The sequence below is a fragment of the Apodemus sylvaticus genome, chromosome 16 (assembly GCF_947179515.1).
Source record: "Apodemus sylvaticus chromosome 16, mApoSyl1.1, whole genome shotgun sequence".
Lineage (NCBI taxonomy): Eukaryota > Metazoa > Chordata > Mammalia > Rodentia > Muridae > Apodemus > Apodemus sylvaticus.
Genome location: NC_067487.1, coordinates 86,417,456 through 86,436,257, shown reverse-complemented (window position 1 = coordinate 86,436,257; position 18,802 = coordinate 86,417,456). Strand labels below are relative to the sequence as shown.

Sequence of the window (18,802 nt, the reverse complement as noted above, 5' to 3'; positions counted from 1 at the left end):
AAACTTCAAACACTAAGTGGTGTTAATCCCTCTGATTACCAAAATACAGTTAACTAGAATGATACCATGCAAAGGTTAGATCCTCTTTAACAGTCATAGCAGCTAGGGACAATATCAATAGTAATGTTTCTTAAATGTCTGTTCTCTTCCATACACTGTGCTAGACTATAAAGATAAAAGTCAAAGAAAACTGCTCCTTTAAGAGCTGAACTACACGTTGATCAAAGCAATAAAACACTATTCTATAAACATGCTAGATAAATAACAGTGAGCACTATATGTCCCTTTGTGGACACAAGTTAAGTCCTAGGCAAGGATGGACTGTAACCAAGGGGTTCAGTGCTCACCTTGATATACAAGACCCTGGGTTCAATTTCCAGTAAAAGTAGCATGGGGAAAATGTGAGATGATGATAATGTTCTCTATTGTGAGTTTTAAAAGTAGCCAAGGAGTATGTAGGATACTCATATTATGGGAATGTCTTGATAGATTTTAAATAGGAGAAGCAGAGATAGTCTTACCAATTAGATGATACTAAGAAAAGGAAAGACCTGGGAGGAGACACACACTGTAATCTTAGTCCTCAAGACACTAATGGAGAAGCAAGGTCCATTTGAGGCCATCCTTCCATTATAGCAAGATTCTTTCTCAACTAACCAAGAAGACAATAAATATATAAATAAGTAAATAAATGAAAACAAGGATGCATGACTTCCAGCTGTAAGATGAGGTCAAGATGACAGGGTGGTCATGGGATGCTCCCTGACTGAATAGTCAGAAGAGTAAGCCAGGTGGAAAAGGTTCTGGGATTCCAACAGATTCTGAAGGAGAGAACAGCATTTATCTATGAAACTTTCCTCCAGAAGAACTGAGAGAACAGCACTTAACTATGATACCTTCCTCCAGAAGAACCAAGAGAATAGCACTTAATCATGATACCTTCCTCCAGAAGAACCAAAGTAAATGGAGTCCCATCTCTCTGCTCTCTCACCAGTCCATGTCTACTATTATGAAATTTTTACTCTAAACAGCAAAATAAAAGTCCAGGTGTAACATTTTAACTCACTCTTTTCTCTCTGTAGGAAACTTTTTTCCTTAGAGTAGGAAATACTAAACATGATAATGACTGCCTGCCTCCAAGACGCAGAGTCTTGGTCTTCCGGAAGGTGGGTGATGTTTGGATCTTCTTTTTGTGGCTAAGGACACCTTGCCTTTCAGCATTGCCTTCTTAGCTTTCAAGGCTTTTGCTTTGGCTTCGGCTTTGGGAGGGATAGGTGTTTCCTTCTTTGCTTTCAGCGCACCCAGGAGAAACAAGCTTGACCACTATGCTATCAACAAATTCGCCCTGACCATCAAGTCAGCCATGAAGAAGATAGAGGACAACAACACCCTTGTGTTCATGGTGGATGTCAAGGCCAGCAAGCACCAGGTCAAACAGGCCATGAAGAATCTCTATGAAATTGAAGTGTCCAAAAAATACCCTCATAAGGCCTGATGGAGAAAAGAAGGCATATGTTCACTTGGCTCCTGATTATGATGCTCTAGATGTTGCCAACAAGATTGGGATCATCTGCCACCATCTTCCCTCCGAGACAGACAGGACAGGCAATACCAGGTACACAGAGGTATCCCAAGTTTAACATCGCTTGGGACACAGACCACCAGGCTTCTGCCTGCACCCAAGACCTGGGCAGCTCTGTGGGTTGTCTGTGTGCCATTCCTATTGTGGGTCCTTTGCCCTGCAGAGTAATCAGCATTTGGAGTGGCTCCCCACCACCATCTTCGCTCCCAGAAAGGCAGGACAGGCAACACCAGGCACACAGAGATATCCTGAGTTTAACATCACTTGGGACACAGGCCACCAGGCTTCTGCCTGCGCTCAAGTACTGGGCAGCTCGGTGCCAACCCTGTCATGGGTCATTTGTCCTGCAGAGTGAACAGCACCTGGAAGGGGTCCCTACAGCCTCCATCATCTTAGCTCCCAGACAGACCAGACAGGAAACACCAGCTACAAAGAGAAAACACCCAAGTATAACATTGTTTGGGGAAAGGCACACCAGGGCTCCAACAGAACACAAGAGTAGGGCAGCCCATCAGCAATCTGTGCCAGGGGAAACCCAGTCATCCAGAGGAGCAGAAATAGCCTTAAAGGCTTACAGGAGGTTCAAGCACCAGACAGTAACAACAGGACCAACTAACACCAGATATAACCAGATGGCAAAAGGCAAACATAGGAACATTACTAACAGAAATCAAGGCAATATGGCAGCATCCGAACCCAATTCATGGACAACAGCAAGTCCTGGATACCCCCAACACACCAGAAAAACAAGATTTGGATTTAAAATCACTGCTCATGATGCTGTTAGAGGAACACAAGAAGGACATAAATAAATCTCTTAAAGAAATACAGGAGAACATGAATCAAAAGGTAGAAGCCCTTACAAGGGAAACAAAAATCATTTAAACAAATTCAGGAGAATATCGGTCAATAGATAGAAGCCAATAAAGAGGAAATACAAAAATCACTTAAAGAAATATGGGAGAACTTTGGTGAACAGGCAGAAGTCACAAAAGAAGAAACATAAAAATCTCTTAAAGAATTACAGAAAAACACAAAAAAACAAGTGAAGGAACTGAGCAAAGTGATCCAGGATCTACAAGCAGAAGTAGAAACAACTAAGAAATCACAAAGGGAGACAACTTTGGAGATAGAAAACCTTGGGAAGAAATCAGGGGTCATAGATGCAAATATCAACAACAGAATACAAGAGATAGAAGAAAGAATCTCAGATGCCGAAGATATCATAGAAAACAACTAAGAAATCACAAAGGGAGACAACTTTGGAGATAGAAAACCTTGGGAAGAAATCAGGGGTCATAGATGCAAATATCAACAACAGAATACAAGAGATAGAAGAAAGAATCTCAGATGCGAAGATATCGTAGAAAACAACTAAGAAATCACAAAGGGAGACAACTTTGGAGAAAGAAAACCTTGGGAAGAAATCAGGGGTCATAGATGCAAATATCAACAACAGAATACAAGGGATAGAAGAAAGAATCTCAGATGCCGAAGATATCGTAGAAAGCATTGACTCAACAGCCAAAGAAAATGCAAAATGCAAAAAGCTTGTAACCCAAAACATCCAGGAAATACAGGACACAATGATAAAACCAAACCTAAGGATTATAGGTTTAGATGAGAGTGAAGATTTACAACTTAAAGGGCAGCAAATACCTTCAACAAAATTATGGAAGAAAACTTCCCTAACCTAAAGAGAGAGATGCCCATGAACATAGAAAAAGCCGACAGAACTCCCAACAGACTGGACCAGAACAGAAATACCTCCCGTCACATAATAATCAAAACCCCAAATGTACTAAACAAAGAAAGAATATTAAAGGAATTAAGAGAAAAAGGACAAGTAACATATAAAGGAAGACCTATCAGAATTACATCAGACATCTCACCAGAGACCATGAAAGCTAGAAGATCCTGAGCAGATCTCATACAGACTCTAAGAGAACAAAAATGCCAGCCAAGACTACTATACCCAGCAAAACTCTCAATCACCATAGATGGAGAAACAAAGCTATTCCATGATAAAACCAAAGGAAGTAATAATCACTATTCCTTAATATCACTTGACATCAATGGACTCAATTCCCCCATAAAAAGACATAGACTAACAGACTGGATATGTAAACAGGACCCTACATTTTGCTGCATACAGGGAACACACCTCAGTGTGAAAGACAAACACTACCTCAAGGAAAAGGCTGGAAAACAATTTTACAAGCAAATGGTCTCAGGAAAGAAGCCAGAGTAGTCATTCTAATATCAGATAAAACTGATTTTCAACCTAAAGTCATCAAAAGGGACATAGAAGAAAACTTCTTACTGGTCAAAGGAAATCTCCACCAAGAAGAACTCTCAATTCTGAACATCTATGCTCCAAATGCAAGGGTACCCTCATTTATAAAAGAAACTTTACTAAAGCTCAAAGCACACATTGCACCTCACACAATAATTGTGGGTGACTTCAACACCCCACTCTCCTCAATGGACCAATCAGAAAAACAGAAACTAAACAGGGACACAGTGAAACTAATTAAAACTTTGGACCAATTGGATTTAACACATATATAGAGAGAGAGAACATTCCATCCTGAAGCAAAAGAATATACCTTTCTCTCAGCACCTCATGGTACCTTCTCCAAAATTGACCATATAATTTGTCACAAGACAGACTTCAAAAGATATAAGAAGATCTAACTAATCCCATGCCTCCTATCAGATCACTATGGAGTTTGCTCTTCAATAGCAACAAAAACAACAGAAAGCCCACATATGCATGGAAGCTGAACAATACTCAATGATTCCTTGGTCAAGAAAGAAATAAAGAAAGAAATCAAAGACTTTCTAGAATTTAATGAAAATGAAGGCACAGCATAATTACATTTATGGGACACAATGAAAGCAGTGCTAAGAGGAAAACTCATAGCCCTGAGTGCCTCCAAAAAGAAACTGCAGAGAGCATACACTACAGCTTAACATCACACCTTAAAGCCATGGAACAAAAAGAAGCTAATTCACCCAAGAGGACTAGTAGACAGGAAATCATCAAACTCAGGGTTGAAATCAATCAAGAAGAACCAAAGAGAACCATACAAAGAATCAACAAAACCAGGAGCTGGTTCTTTGAGAAAATCAACAAGATAGATAAACCCTTAGCCAGACTAATCAGAAGGCACGGAGACAGTATCCAAATTAACAAAGTTAAAAATGAAAAGGGAGATATAACAACAGAAACTGAGGAAATTCAAAAAATCATCAGATCCTACTACAAAAACCTATACTCAACACAACTGGAGAACCTGGAGGAAATGGACAATTTCCTAGACAGATACCAAATACCAAAATTAAATCAGGATCAAATAGGTAATCGAAATGGTCCCATAACTTATAAAGAAATAGAAGGGGTCATAGAAAGACTTCCAACCAAAAAAAAGGACAGGACCAGATGGTTTTAGTATAGAATTCTATCAGACCTTCAAAGAAGACCTAATACCAATACTCTTTAAACTATTCCACAGAATAGAAACAGAAGGAACACTACCCAACTCATTTTATTAAGCCAAAATTATGCTGATACCAAAACTACACAAAGACCCAAAAAAGACAGAGAACTTCAGACCAATTTCCCTAATATCGACATATAAATACTGAATAAAATTCTTGCCAATCAAATCCAATAACACATCAAAACAATCATTCACCACGATCAAGTAGCCTTCATCCCAGGGATGCAGGGATGGTTCAATATACAGAAATCCATCAATGCAATCCACTACATAAACAAACTCAAAGAAAACACCCATATGGTCATTTCATTAGATGCTGAAAAAGCTTTTGACAAAATTCTGCATCCTTTCATGCTAAAAGTCTTGGAAAGAACAGAAATTCAAGGCCCATACCTAAACATAGTAAAAGCAATATACAGCAAACCGGTAGCCAACAACAAACTAAATGGAGAGAAACTTGAAGCAATCCCACTAAAATCAGGGACTAGACAAGGCTGCCCCCTTTCTCCATATTTTTTCAATATAGTACTTGAAGTTCTAGCTAGAGCAATTAGATAACATAAGGAGGTCAAATGGATACAAATTGGAAAGGAAGAAGTCAAACTATCACTATTCCCAGATAATATGATAGTATACTTAAGTGACCAAAAAAAAAAAAAAAAAAAAAGAACCTCGATCAGAGAACTTCTACAGCTGATAAACAAATTCAGTAAAGTGGCTGGATATAAAATCAACTCAAACAAAGTAAATTCAAGTAGCCTTCCTATACTCAAAGGATAAGCAGTCTGAGAAAGAAGTTAGAGAAATGATATCCTTCACAATTGCCACAAACAATATAAAGTATCTTGGTGTGACTCTAACCAAACAAGTGAAAGATCTGTATGACAAAAACTTCAGGTCTCTGAAGAAGGATATTGAAGAAGACCTCAGAAAATGGAAAAATCTGCCATGCTCATAGATTCACAGGATTAATACAATAAAAATGGCCATCTTGTCAAAAGCAATATAAATATTCAATGCAATTCCCATCAAATTCCCAACTCAGTTCTTTATAGAGTTAGAAAGAGCAATTCTCAAATTCAGTTGGAATAACAAAAAACTCAGGATAGCTAAAACCATTCTCAACAGTAAAAGACCTTCTGGGGAAATCAGTATCCCAGACCTCAAGCAGTACTAAGAGCAATAGTGTTAAAAACTGCATGGTATTGGTGCAGTGACAGGCAGGTAGATTAATGGAATAGAATTGAAGACCCAGAACTGAACCCACACACATATGGCTACTTGATCTTCGACAAAGGAGTGGAAAAAAGATAGCCTTTTCAACAATTGGTGCTGGTGCAACTGGAGGTCAGCATGCAGAAGAATGCAAATCAATCCATTCTTATCTCCTTGTACTAAACTCAACTCCAAGTGGATCAAGGACGTCCACATAAAACCAGACACACTGAAACTAATAGAAAAGAAACTGGGGAAGACCCTTGAGGACATGGGCACAGGGAAAAGTTCTTGAACAGAGTTTATGCTCTAAGATCAAGAATTGACAAATGGGACCTCACCAAATTACAAAGTTTCTGTAAGGCAAAGAACACTGTCAATCAGACAAATTGGCAACCAACAAATTGGGAAACGATCTTCACCAACCCTACATCCGACAGAAGGCTAATATCCACTATATACATAGAACTCAAAAAGTTAGACTCCAGAGAGCCAAATAACCCTATTAAATATGGGGGACAGACCTAAACAAAGAATTTTCACCTGAAGAATTTTGAATGGCTGCAAATCACGTTGAGAAGTGTTCAACATCATTAATCATTAAGGAAATGCAAATCAAAACAACCCTGAGATTTCACCTCACACCAGTCAGAATGGCTAACATTAAAAACTCAGGAGACAACAGGTGTTGGCAAGGATGTGGAGAAAGAGGAACACTCCTCCACTACTGGTGGGAATGCAGTCACTGATAAGTGTATATTAGCTCAGAAGCTCTGAATACCCAAGACAAAATTCACATATCAAATCATTCCCAAGAAGAAGGAAGGAGAGGGCTCTGGTCCTGAAAAGGCTTGATGCAACCTTGTAGGGGATTACCAGGACAGAGAAATGGGAGTGGGATGATTGGGGGATGGGCAGATGGAAGAGGGCTTATGGTACTTATGGGGACAGGGAAACCAAGAAAAGGGGAAACATTTGGAATGTAAACAAAGAATATAGAAAATAATAATAATAAAATTAATAAAAGATTGGTATCATCATCTAATCTGAGTTTAGATGGCTAATTCTAAATATATATTCTTTTTACCATAAAAACAAAGCAAAACAAACAAAAAACATGATAATGACTGCCCTGTTAGAAAAAGAGTTTTGGTACTACATACAACTCCTCTCAAGCTGGAGACAAGACTTCCGCATGGCCCTTGTACCTGATCTAGTTGGTACTGCCACTTAGGAATACAATTGAGCCTTCAAATGTTTCAAAAAACAAAAACAAAAAACAAAACAAAACAAAAAATAACTCTGAAGGTCCAGATCTCCACACAATCTATTTATTTATTTGTTTATTTATTTTTTCATTCATTCATTTATTTATTTTTGACATAGGAGAGGCTGTTTAATAGGCTCAGGACAGGACAAAATAGAAAACCTTCCAAGGACTGGCCATGGGAAAAGACCACACAGACAACAGAGGCTGGTGGGGAAAGGGGAGGCATGTTCCAGGGTCATCTGAGGAGAGTGGGGGCTTTAGCATGGGGGGCCATAGGAGCAGGGTGTACTCCAAGATCTGTGCAGTGGACCCCTGGAGGCTGAGGGTGGACCTCCAGGTCAGCAGGGTGGACTCCAGTAGGAGGCTGGGGGTGCACCCCTGGTGCCTGAGGGTGGATCCTAGGGGCTAGAGAGTGTACACCAGGGGCTTGAGGGTGAACTGTGGGAGCAGGTGGGTGCACCCCTGGAGCCTGAGGATGAACTCCAACAAATGGAGGAGGGTGGACCCCTGGAGCTGAGGGTATGGACCCCAGATGTTGGTGGATGAAGCTGGTAGGTGCATACCTGGAGCTGGAAGGTACACTCCAGGGCCTGGGGAATGGACCACAGATGTTGGTGGATGGACCACTGATGCTAGGGGATGGACCCCAGGAGCTGGTGGGGGCATCTGCGAAGGTCCAGGAGGCCCAGAGGAAGCAGGCCTAGTGGGGGGCATAGGAGGGAGAGGCAGGCCACCAGGTGGAGGTGATGGCAAGGCATCAAGGAGTGGTGGGTAAGGAGGAGGTCTGGCTGACTTCTGGGGTCCCTGCTGGGAGGCTGGGAGGGGCCTGGAGCTTCTCCATCTTAAAGTAGAACTGAAGAAAAATGGCTTTGCTTCTCTATTCTAGTGTGTCCAAAACTTGCCCTCAGCCTTGTCGCTCTCTGGCTCAGCATCTTTGAAGGCAATAAATGGTCTCATAGGGCTCAGCAGGCATGAGCAGGTACTTCCAGCGGTTGTCCGGGGCTTGATCTCTGCTCATAGGCAGACAAGAAGCTGTGGCTTGACTTGATATCCTCTGCAATCTCAGGGTAGTCAAACTGGAGCAGCAGGCGCTGCTGTTCCACCTCTGTGTTCCTCTGCTTGGTCACTTTGTAGCCAGGGTAACCAATCTTCACAAACTTCTTCACCTCCACCTTGACCCTCTCCAGGTGCAGGCTGGCCAGGGCCTTCTTTGACCTCGTTGGCAGCTCCAAGTTAGTCTGAAGTTTCTTCCCTTGGGTATGGGCTAGGTAGCTTCCCTCATTGTTATACAGAGTCCTAGGATCCCAGGTGGTTCTTCATAAAACAGTCCTTGTTGAAATTCACGTTTTCACAGGGACAGTTGCCACAGGTACTCTCTCTCATTCCTGTTGCTACACACCCCCACTCCTGATTTTGCCTCCAGGTCAGTGCTAAAAGTCCATGATGCAGGCCTGGGTGCTTTAGGGTACAAGAAGAAACCAACACCAAGGCCTCAGTACCAGGGCTTAATCTCCTCAAAGACTGCCATTTCAACTTTTAGTTTGATTTTTAATGTCCAATAACAAACAAAATAAATTCTTTCCCTACTGACCATACACAGTTGATGATTCTCAGAGAATTCCCTTCATATTTCAACTGTAAGCAAAAGGATGTTTTTTAGGATTATTTCGATATGATATTTTCCAGTGAAAATATGCAATGTGGTATAGGTTATGGTTGCTGCCTATGAAAAATCCCAAACTACAATGAGAGCATTGTGAAACTGGCTATGGTGTTTCTCCTGCAAGGTCTGGAATAGTTGATAAGCAACTGGTTCAAATATCTGGGAGGAGTGGAAAGGAAGGGCCACCATTAGAAAGTAAGTCCTGTTCTGCAAAGATTCGCAATCCGGCCTTCTCCAGATTGCCTTCCTCTTCCTTCAGAGGCGTGGGTAATTACCTTCTATACTCAGGGTGGCACTGTCAGCATCAAGCCTCATGTGAAACACAATGGACAAAAATTGTGGTTTTCCAAAAATAACTGAGAAGAGATTCTTATGAAATATTCTAGAAAATTACTTCGTCGGTGGAGATTTTCATAAATGCTTTTGAAGTATTTATAAATGTCCTAATCCAGACAACTGGGTTTCCTTTTGCATTTTCTCTCCTAAATAGATAAAGTGGAAACTTTATTCACAGCCTCTATGTGAAAGAAATATGTTATTTTAGCCCATGGTGAAGGATCTGAAGAGCATCATTTCTTTCTACAACAGGAATCCACTTCCTCAAGTTCTTTCTCCAGAGACTTTAAGTTTTTGACATATAAATATTTCACTTGCTTAGTTAGAGTGACACTAAGGTATTTTATATTATTTGTGACTATTGTGAAGGGGGCTGTTTTCCTAATTTCTTTCTCAGCCTACTCTACTACTTTACTCTATCCTTTGAGTAGAGGAAGGCCACTGATTTGTTTGAGTTAATTTTATATCCAGCCACTTTGCTTAAGTTGTTTATCCGGTGTAGGAATTCTCTAGCAGAATTTTTGGGATCAAAGTATACTATCATATCATCTGCAAATAGTGATAGTTGACTTCTTTCTTTCCAATTTGTATCCCTTTTGTTGTCAAATTGCTCTGGATAAGACTTTAAGTACTATATTCAACAGGTAGGGAGAGAGTGAACAGCTTTGTATAGCCTGATTTTAGTGGGATTGCTTCAAGTTTTTCTCCATTTAGTTTGATGTTAACTACTGTTTGCTGCATATTGTTTTTACTATGTTTAGGAATGGGCCTTGAATTCCTGATCTTTCCAGGACTTTTATCATGAGAGGGTGTTGGATTTTCTCAAATGATTTCTCAGCAGCTAATGAAATGGTCATGTGGGGTTTTTTTTGTTTGTTTATATAGTGGATACATTGATGGATTTCAGTGTATTGAACCATCCCTGCATCCCTGTGATAAAGTCTACTTGATCATGATGGATGATTGTTTTGATGTATTCTTGGGATTGGTTTGTGAGAATTTTATTGAGTATTTTTGCATCAATATTCATAAAGGAAATTGTTCTGAAATTCTCTTTCTTTGTTCGGTCTTTGTGTGGTTTAGGTATCAGAGTAATTATGGCTTCATAGAACAAATTGGGTAGTGTTCCTTGTTTCTAATTTGTGGAATAGTTCGAAGAGTATTGATATTAGGTCTTCTTTGAAAATCTGATAGAACACTGCACTAAACCCATCTGGTCCTGGGCATTTTTCAGGCTCATGAATTGGTAGGATTAATATAGTAAAAATGGCCCTCTTGCCAAAAGCAATCTATAGATTCAATGCAATCCCCATCAAAATTCCAACTCAATTCTTCAGAGTTAGAAAGAACAATTTCCATATTCATCTGGAATAACAAAAACCCCAGGATAGCAAAAACTATTCTCAACAATAAAAGAACTTCTGGCAGAATAACCATCCTTGTCTTCAAGCTATACTAGAGCAATCATGATAAAAAACACAAAAACAAACAAGCAAAAAAGAGCATGGTATTGGTACAGTGACAGGCACTAGATCAATGGAATAGAATCGAAGACCCAGAAATGAACCCACACACCTATGGTCACTTGATCTTTGAAAAAGGAGCTAAAACCATCCAGTGGGAAAAAAGACAGCATTTTTAGCAAATGATGCTGGTTCAACTGGCAGTTAGCAGTAGAAGAATGCAAATCAATCCATTCTTATCTCCTTGTAAAAAACTCAAGGCCAAGTAGATCAAGGACCTCTACATAAAACCAGATACACTGAAACTGATAGAAAAGAAAGTGGGGAAGAACCTTGAGTATGTGGGATCAGGGGAAATTTTCCTGAACAAAACACCAATTGCTTATACTCTAAGATTAAGATCAAGGATTGACAAATGGGACCTAATAAAACTGCAAAGCAAAGGACACTGTCAATAGGACAAAAATGGCAACCAACAGATTGGAAAAAGATCTTTTCCAATCTTATATCCAACAGAGGGCTAATATCCAATATATACAAATAACCCAAGAAATTAGACTCCAGAGAACCAAATAACCCTATTGAAAAATGGGAAACAGAGCTAAATAAAGAATTCTCAACTGAGGAATACCGAATGAGTAAGAAGCACCTAAAAAAAAAAAAGTTCAACATCCTTAGTCATCATGGAAATTCAAGTCAAAACGACCCTGAGATTTGACCTCATACCAGTCAGAATGGCTAAGGTCAAAAACTATGATAACAGCAGATGCTGGTGAAGATGTGGAAAAGGAGGAACACTCCTCCATTGCTGGTGGGATTGCAAGCTGGTATAACCACTCTAGAAATCAATTTAGCGGTTCCTTAGAAAATTGGACGTAGTACTACCTGAGGACCCAGCTATACCACTCCTGGGAATATAGCCAGAAGATGCTCCAACATGTAATAAAGACACATGCCCCATTATGTTCATAGCAGCCTTATTTATAACAGCCAGAAGCTGGAAAGAACCCAGATGTCACACAGCAGAAGAATGGATTCAGAAAAATTCAGTACATTTACACAATGGAATACTACTCAGCCATTTAAAACAATGAATTCATGAAATGTGCAGGCAAATGGATGGAACTAGAAAATATCCTGAGTGAGGTGACCCAATCACAAAAGAACACACATGGTATGCACTCACTGATCAATGGATATTATCCCAGAAACTCAAAATACCAAAGATACAATTCATAGACCACCTGAAGCTCAAGAAGAAGGAAGACCAAAGTGTGAATACTTTGGTCCTTCTTAGAAGGGGAAACACAGCACCCATGGGAGGAGATACACAAAGTGTGGAGCAGAGACTGAAGGAAAGGCCATTAGAGACTGTACCACTTGGGGATACATTCCATACACAATTATCAAACTGAGACACTATTATGGATGCCACATGTACTTGCTGACAGGAGCCTGATATAGCTGTCTCCTGAGAGGATCTGTCAGTGACTGTCAAATACAGAAGTGAATACTTGCAGCCAACCAATGGATTGAGCACAGGGTCCCTAATGAAGGAGCTAGAGAAAGGACCCAAGGAGCTGAAGGGGTTTGCAGTCCCATAGAAGGAACAACAATATGAACCAACCAGTATCCCCAGAACTCCCAGGGACTAAACCACCAACCAAAAAGAACACATGGAGGGACCCATGGCTCCAGCTGCATATGTAACAGAGGATGGCCTTTTCAGACATCAAAGAAAGGAGAGGCCCTAGGTCCTGTGAAGGTTCAATGCCCCACTATAGGGGAATGCCAGGACAGGGAAGTGGGAGTGGGTGTGTTGGTAAGTAGGGAGGGGGCATGGGTAGAGGGTTTTTGAAGGGGAAACAAGGAAAGAGGATAACATTTGAAATGTAAATAAAGAAAATAAATAAATAAAAGTTCAAGTCCTGTAGTGAGGAAAAAAATTAAAAAAGAACCCACTTCCTTCAGGTAAATGCAAGCATGAGAGGAAACAGCAGGGCATTTCCCTATGGAAACACTTTTGTCTCTCGAAACTTTTATAGACAACAACCTATTAAGCAATAGGTGAAGTCAATCTTTTAAAATATGTGAAAATTGAAGCAGAATATATTTTAAAAGCTTTCTCTACACAGAGATTCAGTGTCTGAGTGTGAACTAGAAGTTCGAGTTTCTTTATGGCATTTCAAAGATTCAGCTCATGCAAACATTGGAAAGGTCAGCTGCTCATCTAGCACTGTTCCAATGACAGCAAATGTATCCTTATTAAGTTTCTTTTGCAAAAGTTCCAAGGTGCTGAACACTCATCCATTGCCACCAATAATTAACAATCCAAAACAACCTCAGTACAGAGAATGTTTGGTTGGCACTTTAAAACTTCAAACCATCTGAGCACGTGGGAGTGGTAATGGGGAAAAGGCAAGCTAGGAAAAGGCATCAGGCTCAGAATTATCCCAAGATTTTTCCTTCTCTGTTCAAACAGGTTTGCAGGAGTAGGAAAAAGGCTTGTTCTCATCAAAGAAAGACTTTTAGCTTCTCAGAAATGGGCAAAAGTAAAAGCTAAGCAAACTAATATCTCTGGTATATAATGAAAATTATTTTAAAAGCAGATCCATAAATAGGCTGTTCTGGCATTCAACTGCTTTGATTTGATTTGAACCTATCTCCTCAAAGTGTAATGAATTTAAAAGTTACCCACCCTCTTCATCTGTCTTGAAATCCCCCTTCATATTCCTTCATCACATCCCACACTTAGAAAACAAGCAAACCCATAAGCTTAACTCAAACAATGGCATCTATTGTAGGACTTGAGAACTGAGTGGCTTTAAAAGCTTTCCTTGAGTCTTGCATCCACACTCTCAGGAACACCAGTCTCTACATGGACATGTTTAGCCTGACAATGATGCATGAGGACTGTGAGACACATAGGTAAAAGATGGAATTCTTGCAGGATTGCAATCACTATTTCAGACACAAGCTTTATTTGACATGGATGGTAGACATAAATGTGAATGAAAAACAGACTAGAGTACTGCTTGGGGTTGGGGATACTGATTCCCCAAGAAGTTCTTTTATTGTTGAGAATAGATTTAGCTATCCTGGGTTTTTTGTTAGTCCACATGAATTTGAGAATTGCTCTTTCTAACTCTATGAAGAATGGAGTTGGGATTTTAATGGGGATTGCAATGAATCTGTATATTTCTTTTGGCAAGATGGCCATTTTCATTATATTAATCCTGCCAATCCATGAGCATGGGAGATCTTTCCATCTTCTGAATCTTTCCGTCTTCTTCAATTTCTTTCTTCAGAGACTTGAAGTTCTTGTCATACAGATCATTGACTTGTTTGGTTAGAGTCACACCAAAATACTTTATATTGTTTGTGACTGCTGTGAAGGGTGTTGTTTCCCTAATTTCTGTCTCAGTCTGTTTATCCTTTGTGTATAGGAAGGCTGCTGATTTGTTTGAGTTAATTTGATATCCAATCACATTGCTGAAGTTGTTTATCAGCTGTAGGAGTTCTCTGGTGGAGGTTTTTGGGCTTAAGTATACTGCCATATCATCCGCAAATAGTGATAATTTGAATTCTTCCTTTCCAATCTGCATACATTTGACCTCCATTTGTTGTCTAACTGTTCTAGCTAGAACTTCAAGTACTATATTTTATAAATATGGAGAGAGAGGGCAGCCTTATCTAGTCCCTGATTTTAGTGGGGTTACTTCAAGTTTCTCTCCATTTAGTTTGATGTTACTGGTTTGATGTATATTGCTTTTACTATATTTAGATATGAGCCTTGAATTTGTTCCAAGACTTGAAAAGGATGAACGGATGCTGTACTGGAGGTTTTGTGTGTCAACTTGACACAGGCTGGAGTTATCACACAGAAAGGAGCTTCAGTTGGGGAAGTGCCTCCATGAGATCCAGCTGTGGGGCATTTTCTCAATTAGTGATCAAGTGGGGAGGGCCCCTTGTGGGTGGTTCCACCTTTAGGCTGGTGTTCTTGTGTTCTATAAGAGAGCAGGCTGAGGAAGCCAGTGGAAGCAAGCCACCAAGAAACATCTCTCCAAAAAAAAAAAAGAAAAGAAACATCTCTTCATGGCCTCTGCATCAGTTCCTGCTTCCTGACCTGCTTGAGTCCCAGTCCTGGCCTCCTTTGGTGATAAACAGCAATTTGGAACTATAAGCTGAATAAACCCTTTCCTCCCCAACTTGCTTTTTGGTCATGATATTTGTGCAGGAATAGAAATCCTGACTAAGACAGATGCTGAATTTTGTCAAGTGCTTTTTCAGCATCTAATAAAATGACCATGGGGTTTTTTCTTTGAGTTTGTTTATGTAGTAGATTACATTGATAGATTTCTGTATATTGAATCATCCCTGCATCTCTGGGATGAAGCCTACTTGATTGTGGTGAATGACCATTTTGATGTTTTCTTGGATTTGGTTGGCAAGAATTTTATTGAGTATTTTTGCATCGATATTCTTAAGGGAAATTGGTCTGAAGTTCTCTTTCCTTGTTGGATCTTTGTGTGGTTTTGGTATACTACAGAGCAATAGTGCTAAAAACTGGATGGTATAGTTTTTATAGGTCAAACAGGTAGACCAATGGAATAGAATTGAAGACCCAGAGATGAACACACACACCTATGGTCACTTGATCTTTGACAAAGGAACTAAAACCATCCAGTGGAAAAAAAGATAGCCTTTTCAACAAACTGGCAGCTAGCAAGCAAAAGAATGCATATTGATCCATTCTTATCTCCTTGTTCTAAGCTCAAGTCCAAGTGGATCAAGGACCTCCACATAAAACCAGACGCACTGAAACTAATAGAAAAGAAACTAGGGAAGATCCTTGAGGACATGGGCACAGGGGAAATATTCCTGAACAGAACACCAATAGCTTATGCTCTAAAATCAATAATTGACAAATGGGACCTCATCAAATCACAAAGTTTCTGTAAGACAAAGGATACTGTCAATAGGACAAAATACCAACCAACAAAATTGGGAAAAGATCTTCACAAACCTTATATCTAACAGACGGCTAATAGCCAATATATACAAAGAACTCAAGAAGTTAGACTTCAGAGAACCAAATAACCCTATTAAAAATGGGGTACAGAGCTAAACAAATAATTTTAACCTAAAGTTCAGGTTAACTTCAAATGGCTGAGAAGTACCTAAAGAAATGTTCTACATCCTTAGTTATCAGGGAAATGCAAATTAAAACAACCTTGAGATTTCACCCCACACCAGTTAGAATGGCTAAGATCAAAAACTTAGAAGACAGCAGGTACTGGCGAGGATGTGGAGAAAGTGGAACACTCCTCCACTGCTGGGGGGATTACAAATTGTTACAACCACTCTGGAAATCTGTCTGATGGTTCCTCAGAAAACTGGGCATGATACTACTGGAGGACCCTGTTATACCACTCCTGGGCATATACCCAGAGGATTCTCCAGCATGTAATAAGGACACATGCTCCACTATGTTCATAGCAGCCCTATTTATAATAGCCAGAAGCTGGAAAGAACCCAGATGTCCCTCAACAGAGGAATGGATACAGAAAATGTGGTATATTTACACAACGGAATACTACTCAACTATTAAAAACAATGAATTCATGAAATTCTTAGGCAAGTGGGTGGAACTGGAAAATATCATCCTGAGTGAGGTAACCCAGTCACAAAAGAACACACATGGTATGCACTCACTGATAAGTGGATATTAGCCCAGAAGCTTGGAATACCCAAGAGACAATTCACATATCAAATGATGCCCAAGAAGAAGGAAGAACAAAGTATGGCTTCTCTGGTCCTTCTTAGAAGCTGGAACAAAATACCCACAGAAGGAGATACAGAGACAAAGTGTGGAGCACAGACTGAGGGAAAGACCATGCAGAGACTACCCCACCTAGTGATCCTTCCCATATACAGTTACAAAACCCAGACACTATTATCGATGCCCACAAGTACTTGCTGACTGGAACCCCATATAGCTGTCACTTGGGAGGCTCTGCTAGTGCATGACAAATATAGAGGGGGACACTCTCAGCCAGCCATTGAACTGAGCACAGGGTCCCCCATGGGGGGAGCTAGATAAAAGTTCCAAGGAGCTGAAGGCTTTTGTAGTGGCATAGAAGGAACAATGATATGAGCCACCCAGTACTCCCAAAGCTCCCAATGACAAAGACATCTGTGGGACCGTGGTGTGAGATAGTCTGTAGCTTGGTTGGGCAAGGCCACTCTGGAGACTCAACTCCATAATCCTGTGGCCATCAGTCATGTGTGGTCACGCCCCAGGTCACTAATGTTCTGGCTGGACTCCACCTTTGCAGTCACCTGGCTACAGCCATGCTTTCCCCGCCCCTCAGTTACCTGGCTGTTGCCAGGTAACCCAGCCTACTGTAAATGGAGGCTTCGTGCCCCTCCTTGCTCTCTCTCTTCCAGCTATCCTGCCCCTTTCTCTTGTCTCTCCCCCTCTCTGTCTGTTTTCCCTCTTTCTCTTTCCACGTGGTCATGGCCTTCTCATCTCTCTATCTTCTCTTTCTTTACTTCCCTATTTCCTTTTCTCTTTCTACTCTTTTAATAATAAAGCATAGAAATTATGAACTGTCTCTTTTATTAAACCCAACACGTAAGAGCATGGAGCAGACCTCAGTGTTTCCAGCCACTAGAGGCAGGTGGATTTCTGAGTTTGAGGCCAGCCTGGTCTACAGAATGAGTTTCAGGACAGCCAGGGCTACACAGAGAAACCCTATCTCGAAAAGCAAACAAACAAAAAATAACAATTGCAAATGACCCTGCCCTCTGGGCAAATCCTCCCCTCTAGTCAGCTGGGCAGCCTCTTGCTCCACAGCTACCTGGTGCCAGCACTTAGTGGCACCAGCACTCCTTACTGCAGTGCAGTCCTGCTAGTGCTCCCTTATCCCCCTTCGTGGACTCTGCTGTGTGCCACAGTTCTCTCATGTGGCTGCCGTTGTTCCCCTTTCCTTTTTTCCCCCATAGGCATCAGCCAGATGGTATTACCCATGGCTCCAGATGCAAAGACTGCAGAGGATGGCCTTGTTGGACATCAAAGGGAGGAGAGGACCCTGGTCCTGGAAAGGCTCAATGCAGCAGTATAGGGGAATACCAGGACAGCAAAGCATGAGGGGGTTGATTGGGGAACAAGGGAAGGGGAGAGGGCTTATGGGACTTTGGGAGGGGAAACCAGGAAAAGGGAAATCATTTGAAATATAAATAAAGAATATATCTAATAAAAAATAGCGAAAAAAGTGAGAAGAAAATCATTGTTGAATTGGGTTAGGCAAGTTTTCTCAAAAGAAGACAACACACACAAACACACACACAATGGACAAATTGAAGTTAATAAAATACAATAATTTTATTCTCTGAAAGACATATTTAAGATAATGGAAATGCAAACCACAAAGTAAGAAATATTTGTAAAACATGTAATTGACAAAGGGCATATAAAACTCATCAAGAAAATACACAAACCATGGTTTTGATCATGAAATTTCATTAGGCAATTGCTGGTCTTGAAAAGATGTTTGGCATCACCAACAATCAAGAAAATGCAAATTTACAACATAAAATAAATACTTGTATAAAAGTGTCCTTATCCAATACTATACTACATACAATAATTATAGTCAATGAAAAGATTTAAAGAAAATTAAAATTGAAACCACAAAATAGTTACCATCAAACATCAAATCTAGAATATAGTTAAACAGATTTACAATATCAAGTGTTACTGAG

General features: G+C 40.3%; 1 pseudogene; it reads right to left on the bottom strand.

The window, feature by feature from the left end:
- Positions 1-7,708: 7,708 nt before the first annotated feature.
- LOC127666705 (splicing factor 3A subunit 2-like) lies at positions 7,709-9,015 on the bottom strand (annotated as a pseudogene).
- Between the last annotated feature and the right edge of the window lie 9,787 nt (positions 9,016-18,802).